The sequence below is a fragment of the Grus americana genome, chromosome 2 (genome assembly GCF_028858705.1).
Source record: "Grus americana isolate bGruAme1 chromosome 2, bGruAme1.mat, whole genome shotgun sequence".
NCBI lineage: Eukaryota > Metazoa > Chordata > Aves > Gruiformes > Gruidae > Grus > Grus americana.
This window is the reverse complement of record NC_072853.1, coordinates 87,659,022-87,675,975: the sequence shown is the minus strand read 5'-3', so window position 1 is coordinate 87,675,975 and position 16,954 is coordinate 87,659,022. Positions and strand designations below refer to the sequence as shown.

The window sequence follows — 16,954 nt, the reverse complement described above, 5'->3', positions numbered from 1 at the left end:
GTGTTTTTCAAGTTCAAATGCTAAATCAGCTAAACTGCTTGTGAAAAACAAGACTGTAGCAAGAAAAACCCCAAAGACATAAGAAATGAGGAAATGCTCAAACTGTTTATTCCAAACTCTTCCCTTTCCCTTTCCCTTCCCTTTTCCCTTCCCCTCCTCTCCCCCTCTTCTCCAGAGACAGAACATCCAGTATGCAATGATTTTCAAGTTAAAAAAAAAAAAAAAAGCAGAAAGTTGCCAACTATGTGCCTTTATAAAGCCTTTGTTCTTAATGGAAAAAAGAGAATTTGCAAGATATTTTTTGAGAATTTAGCAAGGTTAAGTGAAAATTTCATCCATAGCATAAATACAGGCATGTAAAAAATTACCCAGCTAATTTTAAAGCCAAAGCCCATACAAGACAATACAATACAGGCAAAACAATAATAATTCTCAATTCCTTTCCCTCTCTCCTTCCATGCTTCTCCTCTCAGGTGTGGAAAAATTACACTCACCCAGTACCCGACATGGCAACAAAGGCTACCTTGTGGAGTCTAGTTTATTGTTCACTACAGTGCTTTCTCTCTGCTTAGTCAGGGGATCTCCTGAGTGTGCTCAGGACAACAGTAATGGGGGTCTGGGGCCTGCACAGTGGAGATCCCCCTGATGGAGTTTGCTGGGATTGAGGGTGTTGACAAGCTAACAAAAAGCCAAGGCTCGAAGTAAAAAAAACTGATTTAAAGACAAAGTGGGCATGGAGAGTTCTCTTCTGTCTCCAGTGGTAACTTCCAGTTGCCATTTAAAATACCATTTTTATTTTAATAAAAACTGACGTTTCTGAGCTTAAAAGCCTCTTGGTCTTGGCAAGCTCCTTATGCTAAAAGGGCTAAGCAGGTCGGCCTCAAAGATCTGGCTGGCTCAGGAACCTGCCACAAAACGTAACCGTTATTCATAGAACAGCCCTAGCTTCTTATTACAACTTCATCGGCTGGTATTTCTCAGCCTTGCAGCTTTAAGCCTGTGGGAAGAGAAGATGAGGCTAGCGGCAATCTGCAGACCTATCATTATCTGTTATCAGGCAATCATTTATTGTGCATGAAAAGGTGGGAGGGTGAGGAAAATGTATTTCACAAGATACTTCTCATGATGTTGTATATTTATTGCATTGATTACATTATGGGAGCGATTCTGAAAAGGGGAAGTGTTTTGAGTGTATTGTGGTTTAGTGGTACCTGCCAGCCTGGTGATAAAAAGAGTGCAAAACCCATCAGAGCAAATCAATATGTGACTACTTAGAAAGGGCGATTTGACTGCATCAGAGGGTGGTATTGTGCAACATCTTGTCTGTCAGAGAAAGGTTTATGAATAGTCACCTTGAAGACAAACAGAGGAGCTGTCAACAAGCAACTGTCAACAACAGCAAGTCTTTTCTTTCTGTATGTATCTGATATATCAAATCCTGTCCATTGCAGGAATCATCACACATTTCAGCCTTCTAGAAACTGAAAAATATGTTAGTCTAGCCAATGTAATCAGTCAATTTAACACTATGCTGGGTATCAATCAAAAGAAGAATCTGTGATCTCTTCCCAGTTATAGAAATACATAACTACGGTCAAATCGTTGCTGTATGTATTGCCGTAGCAACACAAACACACTGGACTAACTTCTGCTCTCTCTTATACCAATCTGTGGTCAAGAAACTCTGCTGAAATCTCTCTTTTCTGTTTTTACACATCAGAGTGTAATGAAAAGAGTGAGAAAGCATTCCGGCCTCCATGAACATTTCAGAAGTTACAAATTCCTCCCTCTCTTGCTTCACATTTCAGGGACGAGCATGGCCATTTCAGATGGAAGCCATCGTACTCTTTTTGTCAAATTGGGAGTGTGAGGAAATGACAACCAGACTGATAATATTAAATGAGTTTTAGCCTTAACTGAAGAGAAATTGTTTTTCTCCATTTCCATAAAGGAATCCTATGGAGAAATGACATAAATTCCTCTCTGTTTAAGTTATAGAACTCTTAACAAAATCTCAAAGAGGTCTTTTGAATGGTTCATTCAGCTACAAGAATAAAGTTTTAGCCCAAACTCTGCCATAAAAATAATTGGTGATGCTGGAAATAATTATTAATAAAATTTAATTGAATGTTTGCTTTATGTACATTTTACTTTATTTTTTCCATCTGTAAAATGTAATTACCAACACTTATCCTAATGAAGCTTTTCCTCAGAACACGTCTATGTATGAAGTGTTCCCAGACAATACTACAAAAAGTGCTCTGGAATATCATGAAAACAGCTTTGAATAAGCCATTTGATTGAAAGCAGTGTTTGGAAATATTGGGTTGAATAAGATATCAGGACACACTATGAAAAGGAGGAAAAAGCAACACTAAATATTTAAGAGAGACCTACCTAGTGAACAGTGCTTGAATGCTTGAAGTCGTGATATAAACGATTGCTTTAACTTTTCCTAATGCATAAAAATGACAAACACAGAAGTATTAAGTGGGATATTGTTATACTTGTACTCAAGCATTCATAAAATGTATTTACCTAACTTAAAATTTGTGATTGCTATCACGACCTGTAGCCATTTTAGCCCCTTGAACTTTTAGCTGTTGCTACATATTTCTAATTAAGAGCTGAAATAGAATTAGTTTTGAAATATTGAGAGCAAATTTAGGTCTTATAAAAAAGCTCTGGTTTACAAATTCTATGTAGCTTCAGTGGAATTAACATTACTGTATCACCCGGTTAAAAATGTTGCAACTACTGATGCAAGCTTTAAAAATGATGCTTTTCTGATAGTTCAATCTTACACGGATTGTGGAAGTAAGCATATTTTTCTTTTTAATCAGCATTTGTGATAAATAAACACTGTCAAATACCAGGAGGCAACAGAGCATTAAGTGTTCAAATGTAACTGGGGCAGGTAGCTGACTGATAGGACTGAATTAACAAATGAAAAATAAAATATAGAAAGTATTTGCTTACCTTGTCTCTCTACCACTGCAGCATTTACATTTAAAATGCTAAGAGTAAAGATCCTTTAAATCAATATTTTTTTTAAAAAATGGAAAAAGTAACACAAGTAACTAAAAGATATAACCATGTATATTTATCTTTAATTTTAAACCTATATTAATTTGATATAAACAAATGCTGCAGAGAACAAAATGAATGTAAAGAGGAATTTGGATGCGAGCAAGTGTTTCTTCATATATTGCTGCTGAAGTAAGTGGAAGCAGGGTTGTTACAAGAAAGCAAAACATATTATTAAAGTTTTTTTTAACTTCCACTCTGAGTTTCACAGAACAGGAAAATACGTTCATCTCTGTACAGGCTAGTAATTGTGAAGTGGAAGAGGTCACAGTATGATTCCCGCCCATTCCATATGAAAGATTTAGAATCACATGCAGAAAGGCATGAAGTGAACCGCAAAACGTGAATCTATCCCAGAAGAATTTCTTTAGTCCTTCAAAAACACTGTTAATGGAGGGAAACAGGACTGACCCATTCTGTTTGCATTGTATTAGAGGTACTGCAATGAATTGTCCTTGTGCTTCAGGGGGCTGAATTTGGTCTCACTTCAAAGTGTGTAAAAGAAAAAGAAACAAGAAAAACTCCCACAGTTTAAAATATTTTCATGCTTCTAAAAAGCTATGAGAATGTGTGTGTGTGTATAAATCATTGTTTTTCTTCAGGATAAAGAAAAGATTTATTTTGATTTCTTTGATGAGGGTAAAAGAGAAAAGGTTAAATAAAACCTAATATTGATGATGCTATGACGATTAATAATGATTTCTGCTTCCATAAGTACCATTTGATAAAATACATCAAACTAATTTATATTAAATGAACAGTACCTATAGTGAGGCAGGCAATGACATAATATCTGTTCTGAGGAGAAAACTGTAGCAGGGTTGCTGAAAGAGTGATTTGAAGTCACAGGGCCAGTCAGTTAGATGCAGAACTAAATAGCCACTGCACAGGGACAAATTCAGCATAATGGCAAGGCTTATCGATTTGAAGAGAAGATCAAGGCAGAAAGGAGAGCACACATCAAGAGCGAAAAGCATTTGAAAAAGGAGCACTCCTGACCCCTCATTTTCAATATTAGCAAAATCTCAAGTTCTATCTTAAAATCTATCTCTAAACAGTCAACAAGACCATGATCAACATTTTACTCCAGATGAAGTCAGAGGATAATTAGCAAAACAATCAGTTTTACTTTGTGTGCTTCTCCAAAGTACAGAGTAACTCTATAGAAAAAAAAAAAGAGATTTCAGCAAAGGATGCAGACAGTCAGAACTGAAGACTCCAGTTCCCCAAAAAAGTCTAAAGTTTTTCATAAAATTAATACAAAATGAGCGTTGATACATTCAGATTTTTATCTACTTTAACGAGATGCAAATGCTTTGACTATCCATGCTGTTAAACTAAGATTAGTTTAACTCATCCTTTATGTACCTCCTGCTGGGCTTCTTTTTCATTAATATTTGCTCTGAGAATCTAAAAAAAAAAAAAAAAAAAAAAAAAATTAAAAATCCCTCTTAAATAGCTCCTGCATTGTCTAATGTCTCCATATTAATCTCACTTCATCTGATCAGCTTGCAGATTCAGCTATTAAATCAAACATACCCTTGATGAAGCAATGCTGTTGGTCTGCATGGCTTTATGCTTGGTTTGGGCCTTACGCTTTGGCTTCTCTAGGCACTATTTCTCTTTCTTGGAGTTTTCATATGAAGGCCCAGGCAGCCTTATCCTGGCTGTCCTCTAAGCCACAGTCTTCATCCCTAATCAGACAGGTACAATCAGCCTGTGGTTTATGTGGAACCTGAAGCCCATCTCAGGCCCCCTTTAAATAGCATTGTACTTATCAAGTTCTGTTGTGCCAGGAAAATAATTAAGTTGTTTTGATAACTGTTCCAGCCACCGCCTTGTCTTTGCCATCATTAGTTATACCCTTCCAAAGATGGTATTTTGAAATAAGATTTAAAAGAACCATACAAGTAGGTAATGCAAATTTCAACAAACATAAAATCAGTGACAAATAAGAAAAAGCAAAACTGATTACCCTAAATATTTCTTTCCTAACTACTGGTTTTCAGCATACTCTTCTTGAAACAATAACTTCACTTGGGAACTTATATTATCACAACAGAGATTCAAGGACTGGTGCTTATTATGCCCCATCCTGATTTCAAACCTTATGCTTTGATATACCTACTTTTGAGAATCTGCTTCTCAGATTTAACCAAGAATTGGGCATGTACCTATGTGTCTTGGAGCAGGCATGGGGCAGGGGAATTGCACTCAGACTGAGAAAGGCATGAGATAAATACATCTACGGTACACATTTGGCGAGTACCCTTCAGTTGGTATGACAGCTTACATTTCCAATACAGTTTGCAGAATAGAGAAACAGTATAATACCTTAAATTAATTTCAGCCTCTGTTCTTTTTTTTGTTTGGTTAACTTTTTCAATAAATAAGCAGTAGCAAAGGACCTTAGTGATGCTTTAAGTCAAGCCATGGCCTTACCTACCTTCCACTACTGTTCATTTGAAAGTTTAGTTTTAGATAAACATTTAAGGCATTTAAACAATCACCATTTAACAATCACATTCTGAATTGAGTATTGAGGAATGAACAGATTTCTACTTGTGAGGTGTGTACAGTGTCCACAAAATATTTAGCTTGCCAGTTTGCAAAGTAGGATCTTAGGAAAAAGACATCTTTCAAAATTGTGATTTGAAGCTTTGTGGTAGAGATTGTTGTGAATCAATAAGCATGGAACTCAAAATCATCACATCTTTAGCCTTGCAATGTTTTCATGTAAAAGTAAATATGTTTTAAGGATAGTAAATTAAAATATTGTTAATATTTCTGAAAATAACATATAGTTGAACAGCTTAGGACAAATATGCATTTTGGGATCCACTTCCTTTGAGTCAGCAGGCCTACAGTCTGGTTTTGTTTGGTGCTGCAAACCTGGAAGCCTGTTTACATATTTTGGGCCAAAAAAAGACTCTTTGATCATTTTGCCTCACATCTCGATATCTTACACTATTACTTTTGTATTTTGCTGCATGACTTTCTGAAAACCATTGTCCTGATCCGTAGACATCTGTCTACAAGTATACATACATATACACACATAAGATTGTGATTAAAGGTAGTAAAATACTCCTGTTATTGATGTATTCTTCAGATCATTGTGGATGACCCACAGCTGGACACAGTAGAACATTGGTCAGCTCAGTTTAACTTCAGTCAATGCAATACTTGTCTAGTTACTCATTGCCCAAACTTTGGACAAGTTCAAGGACATCAGATTCAGAAAACAAAATAAAACAACATGCCTATTCTAATCTGACAGTTGTAGACGCTGGGGACGTGTGGCAGGGAGTGTAAAAAAAGAAGAAATTATAGCAGACAGATTTGCACGCTCTCTCAAACCAGTATCTCCTATTACCACTGAGATAAAGTACTTGGCTAGACAAACCATTGGTCTCCCCTACTAGAGTATTTCTTATACGCTTATTAGTGTAGAGCTGAGTCCAGATCAATTAGTTCTGCAGAGGGTAAGGGATAATCCATCCATATGACAAACTCATGTTGTTTCCAGGGCCAGAGCTTTCATTCCTGCCTATCTCTGTGCACATCTTTTGGAACTACAGTGCATTTTGAGTGCCTCTGAGACAGCAAGAGATATCACACACACAGAAAGATGTCGCTCAGAAGTTTCTAGTGAGAGAAAAATCTATGAGAAAAATATTATTGGAAATAATTATTGGGAAGCCTCTAAAATAATGATGGATTTACCACCTGTTCTGGAGATTGATTAATGTGACAGTGCTTGATGTTGTGACTGATAATTTCTGACCTGTGGACGTAATTGATGACTACAGTCACTTTCTATAAAGCTATATCTCATGTTATGGAACAGCCAAATGACAGGGTATGGCAAACCATAACCAAAGAGTTTGGCTCTTTGCATCAGGCTGAAAACCTGCAACCCAGCTGTTGATTTGGAGAATAGAGGGAGGAGAACAAACAAACAAGTTCTATGTGCTCTGAAATTCATTTTTTTTTCTGTAGAAGTAAGAATGTGACCACCTTTCCAGATTTGACTACAGTCTAGCACATAGAGCACAGGAGACATAGAAGGTATGCAGGGGAAGGAGGCACTTGACAAAATTGCGCTGGTTTCCAGGACTCCCCCATAGGTATGTAGAGATGTACGTGGAGGGAATTAATTTCCCCATATTGTCTTTGCATCAGCAGAACCAAAGGACTAGTAAGAATTCTGCTGAACCCTTCCTGAATGAAAACCACATTTACCCTTACCTACTAAGTCAAAATCAGCACCTGCAGCTGATGTCAGCAGTGTTTTTCACAGTATCATTCTCTAGAGAATTTGTAACAATAGACAGCTGAACACAAGAACCAGATGCTGGAAAACAGAAGATAAGAAAAGTAAATGTCATTTGCCTTGTTTAATATACAGTCACTTAGGTTACCATCACACACAGACTTTGGTTGTTTAATTAAGAAGTTTGTGCTGATGTCACAAATTCAAGTCAGGTAAATACATTGCCATTTAGCACATACATAAAACTTTTGATTAAACATACATAAATAGAAAATTAAAGCAATGCAGATACTGCTACTGAAATCCACACTGAAGAACTACCGCAGTTATTAAGATATCTTTAGAGTTTTTAATTAGTTAAAATGCTAATGAAGGAGAATATTGGTTGAGCTGCTGCCAGTGCTGTATCCTAGCTGCTATAAATCTCACAAAGGTCTGAAATCATACAGTAGGGGCACTGGTTAATATCCTATCTGTCACTGGAACTCAACATATTTTCTGTGGGATTTTAAGGTTGGCTGGGATGCTACAAGCTCTTATTTCAAGTACACTCCTTGCATTTCTGGTATGAATTAATTTATTTTGGTTTAGGTAATACTCATCCATTCTCCTTCACAAATACTGTTGTCTTTTCCACCTCTATCTGCATAACCTTCTTTACTTGGAATAAGCTTAGAGTGATAATTACAGTCAAATTTCCTGGGGTCAAATCAATTTGTGCTTTAATACATATTGGAAAACTCAATCTTTTTGTGTACCACAGCTTCAGAATAAATAGCATAGTACAATCACCATATATGAATAGAAATTTGAGGCAAATAGGCACATGACTTTGTAAAAGTAACATACGCATGAGCTCGTATTTTCCTGTGTTTTGCATGTTTCTTCCCTCAGCCCAGGAGCTTTAGCTAGAAACTGTGATTAGAAGATGTTCGCGGAATCCTAAAAGTACAGAAACTTTCTTCTTTTCCTCTCATTTTTGACTTTGAACACACCTGAATAGTTTATGCTTCCCTGTTCCTTCCCATTGCTTACTATTTATGCTTATTGCTTTCATGTTTAAGAAGACATAAGTATGTCTAAAAAAATCATACTAAATCTGACAGTTAATGACCTTTTGCCAAGTTGATCGTTTATGCCATGTACAGTAGTCTGTTATGGTTTCCCTGGACATTTTCCAGAGTCAGTAGGTCTGTGTATTTTACAGCCAAAACTCAACATTTTCTAGCTGTCAAACTATTAATATAATACTTCATTATGTTAATTTTATGGAAAAGTTTTTCAGTCTGAAGTTATACATGGCTTGAGTCTTTTGCCTTAACCCATATAGAAAGCAATGTTATGAAAGGTAAACTCAAGGAAAAGACTTTGTAGTAAAGGCAAAGTTGTGACTGGCATGTGCAAAGCACCTTAACAACTGTACCAAGAACTAAGAGGCTGAACATACAGCATTTTGGAGGGGAGGGGGAATGTTTTCCATCTGAAGCATAAATTGCACATGAAATATAAGAAGATTAGAGATGTGTTCAAGACAGCCGTGTTACAGTTTAGCAAAACCTTAAATAGAAATACATTTGGTATAAAAAGACAATACCAATGTAACTCTTGGTTCAGCTTTCATTTTCACAGGGGGAAAAACAGTCTTTGTCTTTTATAGCTTCCAAGTTTCCCCTGCTGACTTGTGATAGCCTCAAACCAAAATTATGAGAACCATTCACACTTTATGTTTTTATTGTTATGCCTCCAGCATCTGGAATAAAAACAAAACAAACCAACCAGCAAGTAAAGTCTAATGTCCTCCTTTAAGAAAGACGTTTGAATTACACACATTGAAACAAGACCCCATTCCAGCCAAAATTAATGAAGATCATGAAATAGGCTACTGCTCCAAACATCCAAAATAAATATACGGGTATACACAAACTTACCATTGGTATTTTCAGAGTTTTGTGTAAATATAAGTACAATCTAACTTTACTGGAGAAGGTGCAAAGAAGTAACAGAGAAGACTGCAGTACAGGAGACTCCTTAGAAATTGCTTCATGCAACTATCATAAGAAAGAGGAATTAAGCCCTTTAGATTATTATAGCAAATTTACAGAAATTATGAAAATACCTTCATAATTCTACAGGATGAATTAAAAAAATACTGTAAGGACATTAACATTTTCTAATGTAATTTGTAGGATTTTTAGTCAAAAAACTTCTTACTTCTACTTATATACAACAGTAAATAGCAAGTAAGGATGAACACCCAAGTGCAGTACTGCACAATATGCAAGGCAACATTGGTGACAGTGAACAAAGGAAGAAAGGTAACACACAATAGCTGTATCTAACCTGTGGGTCCCAGAACTGCTTTCCCATACCAAGAAAATACTCAGTTTTGCATATTCCTCCCTGTCCTGGTTTGACGAGAGCAAATAAAAATAGCTGAGACAGATAGGAGCCTCCACTCTCTCTAATGTGTACCCAGGATGTTAGAGAGTTTGGAGCTTCAGGTGTTTGGGCCTGGGAGTGGGCATGCCCATGAATTCACTTGTCATCCAGGTCAGATATCAATCACCTAGTAAGTTTATGACACATCTGGGGGGGGGGGGGGGGGGGAAGATTTCTGACTTCAAAACTCCGTATTTGCATCCTTTGTTCTTCCCATGTGCATCTACATTCTAGCTGTGATTGCAGCTGCACGCAAGCCTATATCCTCAGCATACCCTTGAAGAGGCTCATGTGTTTTCTGGTAGTAGTTTCACCACAATGTGGAAATCAACATGGTCTTCATCTCCAACTAAAATATGCAGATTTACCAACTTAGTGACACTAAAAAGAGTTCATTTGACTACAATAATCCCCCAATGTATGTTCACTTAAAAAGTAAGGAAAGAACATTGTTCACACTTTCTAGAAGGCATTTACAGGTAAATATGGTGTGAGACAGAAGACTATGGTATATCAGGATTCCTCTGCTAGAGACGACTGTCTGGGTGGAGGCAGTGTAGGTAAGAAATCTGTAGTGATGGCCCTTTTTCCATACCATGATACAGAGGCACACTGTAATCCATCTAAGTTATAAGCATTAGTACATTACCTACCAAAATGTAAACATGGATCTACCCGCTCCTTGATGTGTCTTTGTCCTTTCTTTCCCCTCATGCCTCTCCACAAGAGACATCACACCTCTTTTCTGAATTTAGGCAACCAAATAAATGTTTTCAGTGTATTTATTCATAACAATCTTGTTAGCCATAAGTAGCTCATCTTGCTCTTTTTTCCCCCTTTTCATCTGCAATAATAGTTTAACAGAAATAAATTGCAAATAAAATGAAATCTAAATGAAGTCTGGCAATTGCTTGCTTCTAAATGGGGAAAATTCATTCATATCACTATATAATTTGTAAACTGTGTCCATTGATTCTCCCCTCTTCCATTGATTATATGTCTGCCTAACTTGAAAAGAGTTACTCTCTGTTACAAAGAGCTGAGAACCAGATCAGCTGCACAGTTTACAGGAAATTTAGTAAATTAAAATGGAATTAATAAGAAACAGTCATGTCCTTTTAAACACGGGCCTTTGAGGAACTCTTTTCTAAGGCACTATTTTTTTCTTTTTCCTCCATATTTTCTTTTGCCATTCCATACCAATTCCCAAACTTGACAATTTATGAGATATCTTTTCCCTCCAAAGAATGCTGATATCTACTGTGTAAAATAATAGCAGTTTTGAGAGAAGTTATGCATTAGCCTTGGAGATACCGAGAATGCATAGTCAAATAAAATATTTCCTGAAACCAAGAAGTTATGTGTTATAACCACCATCTGCTGATAAATATTGAGTGCTACGTGAGGGTGAAGTATAAACCAAAGGAGCAGGGTATTAATTTAGGGGAAATAGAATTATGCTACAGAACTCTGAGATAATCTGTTGTTTGCCTACTCATTTACTTATTGGAAATCACAGTAACAGGGACCCATGTAAATTTATGTCAAGATTTCTTTTGAGAACATCAAGATCTCAATTATCACATCACATAAAAATTCAGTTTCACAGAACTGGATAGACAGGGTAATTTGAGATGCACACTTTTCCTACATAAATAAAGAAAAAAGATTTAGAGAGCTTTTATAAATATGCCCATATTTATAAGACATACATTGTTAGAGAAATAGCTAATTGTCACTCCCATAACCATTACCGATGTCTTTGTCTCTGATGATTCTTAGGAAAAGTTGTGTTGAGAACATGTTTAGCCAGCCATACAGAAGACTACAGAAAATGAAATGTGTGCAAAAGAATACTAAGAAATCAAGATACTCAGCAGTGTATGTTCTAAATTATGTCTTCATCCCAATGTGTTTCAGATTACTTGATGCTGAATATTGAATGGAATGGGGATGGTATTTGTTACTGGTTTGGTCACTATATGCTAAGTAATCTAATATATTACCTGTGTTTTTTTTGTTTGGTTGGTTGGTTGGGGTTTTTTTGTGCTTATTCATTTGCTTTCCTTTATCAAAGTATTTCATGGTTCTCCTCTGACCTGCCAGCTCTTCACAGAAATTACAGAACAAACTATGATATGAGAAAGGACACATTTGACGATTTCGTTTTCCACCCATGTAGGGTTTTTGCTTGCTAATCTACCCCACCACAAATGAAAAAAAAATCATATAGAGTAAAACAAACCAAAATATTTCAACAGGAATGACTTTCTGGTGATAGCAAATTGTGGACCTCCCCAGACCTGCTGAGTATGTAAAATATATAGGCAAACCACAGCAAAGATTACTTCAGATCAAATGTATGAAGTTTTCCAGTTTGCACATCTGAGCCCCCTTCACACACATAAACAGTTTACTAATTAAAAAAAAAAAAATCCATGAACTATTTTGTATGTAAAACTATTTACTATAACTGGAAATAGCATTTAGAAAATTTGTCTGTTCTTGTTCCTTGGTTTTAGTGGATAAAGGGCATGATATTTTGTAAACATATTATAACACACCACATTTTTGCATGTGATTTTCTGTAGATTCTCTGTAGAACAATTAAAATTGAAAAGCTGAAATCATATTTTCTATTATAAACTCAAAATATTTAAGCAGTTTATAGAAGTTTATCAGTCATACAGAAACACAATATTGTTTGGTCTAAATTAAATTGCTGTATCTTTTTACAAATGTGTATGCCCCTATAGTTATTTTGCACAAACATCTACAATCTTACGAGGAGTTACTCTGTCTCATAAATTAGAAGCATGTTTTGTAATTATGTAACTCTAATATAGTGAGAGAATGGTTTGATTGTTCTGTTTTACAGAACTAGTATTTTATTTCTATAAGATGCTGGATAATTTTTGCTTTATTTACTTGTACTTAAAAATGAAAATGGTCCCATTTTTTTCACAAACTATGACGTTGCAAAATTACTCCACAGATTAATGAAGATTCTTCAAATGCGAAGTGCAAAACAAAACATACATAGCAAATAGAAATTGTTACATATAGAATATGTTATAGTTTGCAACTGTACCTCAAGTGATCTTGCTAATAGAAGGTGGAACTCTTCATTGCTAGGAAATCACATTCTATTCCCAAATTTATCGTGCTTGAAAATTATGTTTATCATTTGGTAGAAACATGCGATAAGTAGGAAGCTTAAAATACCCATCACAGTTTGAGCTACCTGACATCTTTGTAGATAGATTGTACAAGCAGATAAAATAAATGAACCTATTCTCTTAGGATCTATGTATAGTTGAGGAGCAGGGTAAGGGAATGGCAATGGACAGATGTGATTTTTTTCTCCAGAACCACTTGTTAGTGCAGAAAAGATCACTGCTCCCACTATTTGGTCATTGTTGCCCCATTTCAGGAGGTTATTGACCCTGGGTTACCAGCAGAGTTGCTTATACATGTAAACAAAATGAGGTTGGCAAGCTAACAATTTACATTCACAGCCTGGATCATAGAATCATAGAATCACAGAATGGTTTGGGTTGGAAGGGACCTTAAAGATCATCTGCCATGGGCAGGGGCACCCTCCACTAGACCAGGTTGCCCAAAGCCCCATCCAACCTGGCCTTGAACATTTCCAGGGAGGGGGCATCTACAACCTCTCTGGGCAACCTGTTCCACTGCCTCACCACCCTCACAGTAAAGAATTTCTTTCTAACATCTAATCTAAATCGACCCTCCTTCAGCTTAAACCCATTATCCCTTGTCCTGTCACTACACTCCCTGATAAACAGTCCCTCTCCAGCTTTCCTGTAGGCCCCTTCAGGTACTGGAAGGCCGCAATTAGATCTCCCCGGAGCCTTCTCTTCTCCAGGCTGAACAACCCCAACTCTCTCAGCCTGTCCTCATAGGAGAGGTGCTCCAGCCCTCTGATCAGCTTCATGGCCCTCCTCTGGACTCGCTCCAACAGCTCCATGTCTCTCCTGTACTGGGGCCCCCAGAGCTGGACGCAGCACTCCAGGTGGGGTCTCACAAGAGCGGAGTAGAGGGGCAGGATCACCTCCCTCGACCTGCTGGTCACGCTTCTTTTGATGCAGCCCAGGACACGGTTGGCTTTCTGGGCTGCAAGCGCACACTGCCAGCTCATGTTCATCTCTGCTACTCATCTGCATCTGTCATCTTCCAGTATATTGGACCTCTTTTCCACAGATGACCAGCTCACTAAGTCTAGAAAGAGTTTGCAGGAATAAAAAATTTCAAATAGCAAAATTTGCAATCTTACTAAGTAAAGTGCTAACTTTAAGTCAGTTTACAGTCTCTGAAAGATTCTTTAGGTACCAGAAAAGCCTAGGAAAAGCATTCAGCGGATTTTCAAATACAAACTACATTATTACCACACTTCCAAATAAAATTACATTAAAATGACATTCCAGGTATAATTTCCAATAAAATGCATAAAATTCCACATATGCAATATATGCCTATTTAAACTAAGAATTTTGTTTTCCATTCTGTATCAAGGGAAACAATATAAAAATCTCATTTTACCCCCTGTTCCCTTCTTTCTTTCATTTTCCAGTTTGGAACTGTGTGATATTTTGTTTTAGTAATGGCTGCTTGTTTGTAAAGTGGGAAACTTCTAGTGTCTCTGGACATATTCCATTCGTCCTGTGCATAGCAGTCCTGACAATTAAAGACCAGGGCTCCTGTAAGTTAAATCTCTTTCTTTGCAGTCTGCCAGGCAGGCTGCTATGGAGATAATACCTGTGGGCCAGACTCTAGTTTAATTCATATAACAATAAGGAAGATAAATAAATGTCCATCAATAACAATGTGTGTTGGAGTATATACATGTGCAGGAAAGAAAAAAAAGCCCCAGGGAGACTGATGGAAATTATTTCAAAAATACAAAAAGTAACTTTGTAAATACAGGACAGAATGTGCAGCTACGCACCTTTTGAGAATTTACATGTCTAATGTAAGCACTTAAATGACTGATGTTGGTATTGTAACAAATTTAACAAATTACTGATCAGTCAGTGATGACTTATTGTGTGGGAATCAAGAAGTACTTCCTCATATTCAGTGTTGAGAAAGGATGTTAGCTTCACGGAGGCTCCAGCCTCCCTAACGCCTTATGTTAAGTGATTTCCCTTCTCTTGACCCATGAGATTGATCCTTCACCAAGTTCCCAGACATGGCTCTTGCTCTGCTTGCTGCCTGGCTGGTGGCTGAGGAGTTGGTCAGGAGGCACATAACAACACAGGGCATCGTAACAGGCACTCAGACATTTTAAAGACTCAAAAAGAAGCTGGCCTGTCTTCAGGAGAAAACTAGGTTCAGGTGCTAGTCGTCAGTCATGAGATCTGATTCTTATCTGGCATATTTTAAAAAGCTTCCACCTCAAGAAAAAAGGAGAAAGCTATATTTATGCCACAAGGTAAGGAATGTCTTAACAAGAATGAATATGCACTGTTTCTTAGGGACAGGAAACTGTCCTGTGTGGCACAAGACAAAATCATCTGACTGAAAGAAATATGCTATATATTGTACTTGACATACAAATAAGTTTAATCTTTTTTTTCCTGAAAATAAGAATTGAATACAAAAATAAGTTAAAATATAAAAATAAGAATCAAATATTTTTAACGAATTTTGTGTATTGATTACATAAAGCTCCACGTTCTGTGTCAAGATACCCATGCAATATTTATGTTCTCTGTATTACCTGCAGAGCTGGCAAGTTGACAGGGACTTTTTTGAGTGCTGTATGCATGTTGTATATAATTATTTCAACACATTGCATGCAATCCTTAAGATTTTTCACAGATATTTATTACAGATATACACTGAATATATTAAGCGCTAAAACTGTTTGGATAGTGATCTTATCCAGTCTTACATCTAGAAGACCGTAACAATAATCAGATCACATTTGGTGACTGCTGTTAGGCTACAGTGTTAAACCGGAGGAAAAAAATCAAAGTGAAGTAATTTAACAAAATCCACCACAATTATCCTTCATACAGGTGGAGTAATAAAAAGATGCAATGGCTCAGCTAGAAAACACGGAGATAAACACTGGCAGGAATACAGAAATGAGGAAACAAGGAAAGAAGTGGCATAAAATAACTTATCTGGCTCTTGGGACTATCCGGAGTAATACCTTTACTGATACTGAACAATATTTTCTCAGGTGGATGATATACTATATTTTTCTACTCAGAGAAATAAAAAAAAAAAAATGCTGGGATAAGATTCTTACTGTCTACATTTGAAAAACACTAAGGTCACCGATCTATGGCCAGATGTGATTGTAAGCATATATCTGAGGAAAATATACTGCAGATGCTCATAAAAAGGAACTGTGGGACCCTGTAAATGAAATTAGAGCAATAGACTTCTGAAAAAGTGTATTATGTGAGAATTTCTAGTGCCTGGGTCAGCTTCAATGGCTTGGTTTGGCTTTGGTTTTAGGCACTTTTTCACAATGGTGCTATATGGCAAACTAATCAGTGCCTGTAAGTTCACAGGGATAGAGGTTTGAACTCTTATGAAGAGGTGTAGTAGGAAAAGGACTGTTAAACCCCACTCGATGCTTTGAAAATTTACCTCCTAGTGTTCTTGAAAATTATTTCTCCTGTGTGGAGAGGACTAGAAGGAAGGAAGTAATTAACTGAGGTAAGATGTTCCTAAAGAAAAAAAAAAAAATACAACTAGAAACACAAGTTGCTTAAATTGGAACATTTATAGGTGATTTTGGGAAGTTCAGAAGCTGTAATCCTTAAAATCCATTTCTTCTATGTTGTTACAAGGTAACTGGTTGCCTTATCAGCAATGAATAAATGGGAATACAAGTGTTATTTTGCAAATAGAAACTTGGGAATTTTACACCCCCTGTCATCTTCAAAAAAGAGACTACTAGTAATTTTTGGACAGAATATTAAAATAAATATCTTTTTTGTTTGTTCGTTTTAAGTTCAAAATCTTCTACATCCCTATGTCCTTATGAGTTTGTTTAGAGCTACTTTTTGTGCATGACTGAGTCTCAAATTTGCAATTTTTCCAACAGTGAAACAGAAGATAACCACTGCTGACCCCAATTACAGTCAAGATTGTACAGACTTATTCATATAT

General features: G+C 36.6%; 1 protein-coding gene across 1 annotated transcript in view; it reads left to right on the top strand.

Moving 5' to 3' along the window:
* CDH9 (cadherin 9) overlaps positions 1 to 16,954 on the top strand; it is a 107,195-nt gene that overhangs the window by 39,196 nt on the left and 51,045 nt on the right. The window lies entirely within an intron of this gene.